Source organism: Salvelinus sp. IW2-2015, unplaced genomic scaffold (genome assembly GCF_002910315.2).
Source record: "Salvelinus sp. IW2-2015 unplaced genomic scaffold, ASM291031v2 Un_scaffold1798, whole genome shotgun sequence".
In the NCBI taxonomy this organism is placed as follows: domain Eukaryota; kingdom Metazoa; phylum Chordata; class Actinopteri; order Salmoniformes; family Salmonidae; genus Salvelinus; species Salvelinus sp. IW2-2015.
The window spans coordinates 73,315-77,530 of NW_019943171.1; positions in this window are offsets into that span (position 1 = coordinate 73,315).

Genomic DNA, 4,216 nt, shown 5'->3' on the forward strand with positions numbered 1-4,216 from the left:
TTTCCAACATATGGATAGACAACACTTACACAAATTGACCTGCAGATCCAAAGTTGCGTTGAAGCTACTATGATGAATAATCAGATATGAACGGTTGATTCTGAAAGACCTTGGAACGACAGTACTAATCGGTAAACTGTCGGCTACCTAGCATTAAGTCCCGCTCCTCCTCAATTCTCTTCTTCTCTATCAATTTTTCTTTCTCTCCTCGTCCTCCTCTCTCTCTCTCTCTCTCTCTCCCTCTCCTTCTGTCTCTCTCTCTCTCTCTCTCTCTCTCTCTCTCTCTCTCTCCATACGTCTCTTCTCTCTCCTCTTCCTCTCTCTTCTCTCTCTCTCTCTCTCCTCTCTCTCTCTCTCTCTCCTCTCTCTCTCTCTCTCTCTCTCTTCTCTCTGCTCTTCTCTCTCTCTTTCATCTCCGTCTCTCTCTCGTCTCTCTCCATCTCTCTCTCTCTCTCTCTCTCTCTCTCCTCTCTCCGTCTCTCTCTCTCTCTCTCTCTCTAACTCTAGAGGAAAGAGAAGGAGGAAGAGAAAAAAGGGCCCGCTTGCTTTACAAATCACTTTCTGGTCCAGAGCCAAGTGGTTCGAGCGTATGCAAAGTCCGTCCCACTTGGGAAACACTATCTAGCTCCATATTTCTGTACACAGAAATATTGCACGCGCAACGCAGCACGGCACAGCGAAACCACACACACACACACACACACACACACACACACACACACACACACACCACACACACACACACACACACACACACACACACACACACACACACACACAACACACCTCCAGTTGAGGCCAGATATCCTTCATCACAGGCAGGAGGAGTCAGCGATGTCTTTGCCAAGCAGAATGGAATGATTTGAACCCAGGGGGTACTGCTCCATTCCAACTACAATCGCTTACACAGATACACAGTCACACGCAGAGATTTGATCACGTTCTGGACAATGGTATGTGTTGCTGGTGCTATTCACTAACAGATAAATAGCCTTTTGATGACCACTGACTCTAAGAGTGTATGTGAAATCAGTTGTGTGCGGTGTCCAACGTGTGGTGTGTACGTGTGTGCGGGTGTAACCTGGATTCTGCGAAGGCCTATCCTTCGTCCTGGTCTGTCCACGCTCTCCCTCCGTCCAAACAGGTATGGAGGAAAACTGGAGTGCAGACATGGAACTACGTGACAGCCAGGGGGAGCCAGAGTAGGCGTCCAAACAACTAGCGGAATGGTCAGTCGTAACCTGGGTCTGGTAGAGAAGAGGGGATCGGATTGTGTGTGAGGGGTAGGATGGTGTGATTGCCTGAAGCTGGGGGGCTTGTGTGTGTTGTTGTGGTGTGTGTGTGTGTGTGTGTGTGCGTGGTGTGTGTGTTGTGTGTTGTGTGTGGGGAAAATGTTTGTAATGCTTTTGTATGCGGGGCGCTGTCCTCAGATAATCGCATGGTATGCTTTCGCCGTAAAGCCTTTTTGAAATCTGACAAAGTGGCTGGATTGACAAGAGGTTTAAGCTTTTAAACGATGTAAGACACTTGTATTTTCATGAATGTTTAATATTACGATTTTGTATTTTGAATTTGGCGCGCTCCGATTTCACCAGATGTTGTCGAATTTGATCCCGTTAACGGGATTTCCGCGCTAAGAGTTAAGGACTTAATTCTTAGACTAGTGCAGTTAGTAAGTACAAGTCTATTACTATCTTGACTGTATAAATCAAGATTTTATTAACTGAACTAACGTTCCCTTTTTCATTCTCCTCTACTCATTCAGAGGCTCAATTCCATTTCTGCATTTTTCACTCAGTTCTGTTCTTTCCACTCTCTCAGTTCCCCATCAGGGGAATCCCTCAGAGACGAGGATGAGTGAAACAAAGCCCCTGTCTTCTTAGTCATGCCTAAATGAGAAGTGTGGTTAGCAAAGTTATGCTCTAAACCCTTATTGTTTCCTCCGTTCCCTAAATTTCAATAATCTATCCTTCCCCCTGAAATGTGCACTCGTACACTCACCATGTATCTAGGCCTAGAGCCTATCCACACAATCAGAAACTCCCTATTCTACTTGCATGGCTAAAAGTTTCAAAAGGATGGAGTGGTGTAAGAAATATGGTGGGAACTCTCCCTAGCACATGCTCACGCCAATCGAATGCTTTGATCATTGAGGGGGATTGAACAAGAGGGCACTTTAGGGAGAAGGGTGAAATTGGACTTGGGTTTATGTTGTATGTTCTTTTATCCTTTACAGAATTTCTTCCACGGAGCGATGTCATTAGATCAGCTCTACCTCGCTCGACCTTTGCCCTCCCTTTCAGACTACCGTCCACCAAAGGACTTCACCTGTGTGGCAGCGGCTGCCATCCAGGTTTGAAATTGGTCGTAAATGGTTTATTGGCGTTTTATCCGGTGCCAGCTCCAAGTCATCCTAGTGTGCCCACTTGGAATCGCCAGTTTTGTGTACAGTGTTATCAATACGGGTGAAAATCGAGGAGAACCCATCCAGATTTTTTTTTATAGGGTCTGCTCCCATCCAAATCTTTGTTTATGGGAAAGTCAAAGGAATAACTCCCAGATTGCAGTTCCTAGGGCTTCCAGTAGATTTAACAGTCTATTATAATAGTTTCAGCTTGTTTTTGAAAAAATTAGATAGAATTTGTAGTTTTTCTAGGTGGCTCCCATTTTGACTGAGTTTTGTGGCGCGTGTGGATGACGGCACGCACTTCGTTATTTATCTCTGCTAATGAACATAATATTCCCGTCTTAAATTTGATCGTTTGCTTACATATTAGGGTACATGAGGATTGATTAGAAACGTTGTTTTGGCTTGTTTGGACAAGTTTATTGGAACTTTTGGGATTCATTTGTATGCATTTTGAACGAGGGAAACAGGTAGATTACTGAATCAAGCTTGCCAACTAAACTGACTTTTTTGGGATATAAAGAAGGACTTTATCGAACAAAACAACCCTTTGATGTGGTAGCTAGGACCCTTGGGATTGCAAACAGAGGAAGATCTTCAAAGGTAAGTGATTCATTTTATCGCTATTTCTGACTTTCGTGATACCTCTGCTTGTTTGGAAAATGTTTGTAATGCTTTTGTATGCGGGGCGCTGTCCTCAGATAATCGCATGGTATGCTTTCGCCGTAAAGCCTTTTTGAAATCTGACAAAGTGGCTGGATTGACAAGAGGTTTAAGCTTTTAAACGATGTAAGACACTTGTATTTTCATGAATGTTAATATTACGATTTTTGTATTTTGAATTTGGCGCGCTCCGATTTCACCAGATGTTGTCGAATTTGATCCCGTTAACGGGATTTCCGCGCTAAGAGTTAAGGACTTAATTCTTAGACTAGTGCAGTTAGTAAGACAAGTCTATTACTATCTTGACTGTATAAATCAAGATTTTATTAACTGAAACTAACGTTCCCTTTTTCATCTCCTCTACTCATTCAGAGGCTCAATTCCATTTCTGCATTTTTCACTCAGTTCTGTTCTTTCCACTCTCTCAGTTCCCCATCAGGGGAATCCCTCAGAGACGAGGATGAGTGAAACAAAGCCCTGTCTTCTTAGTCATGCCTAAATGAGAAGTGTGGTTAGCAAAGTTATGCTCTAAACCCTTATGTTTTCCTCCGTTCCCTAAATTTCAATAATCTATCCTTCCCCCTGAAATGTGCACTCGTACACTCACCATGTATCTAGGCCTAGAGCCTATCCACACAATCAGAAACTCCCTATTTCACTTGCATGGCTAAAAGTTTCAAAAGGATGGAGTGGTGTAAGAAATATGGTGGGAACTCTCCCTAGCACATGCTCACGCCAATCGAATGCTTTGATCATTGAGGGGGATTGAACAAGAGGGCACTTTAGGGAGAAGGGTGAAATTGGACTTGGTGTTATGTTGTATGTTCTTTTATCCTTTACAGAATTTCTTCCACGGAGCGATGTCATTAGATCAGCTCTACCTCGCTCGACCTTTGCCCTCCCTTCAGACTACCGTCCACCAAAGGACTTCACCTGTGTGGCAGCGGCTGCCATCCAGGTTTGAAATTGGTCGTAAATGGTTTATGGCGTTTTATCCCGTGCCAGCTCCAAGTCATCCTAGTGTGGTGCTGTGTGTGTGTGTGTGTGTGTGTGTGTTGTGTGTGTGTGTGTGTGTGTGTGTGTGTGTGTGTGTGTGTGTGTGTGTGTGTGTGTGTGTGTGTGTGTGTGGTGTGTGTGTGTGTGTGC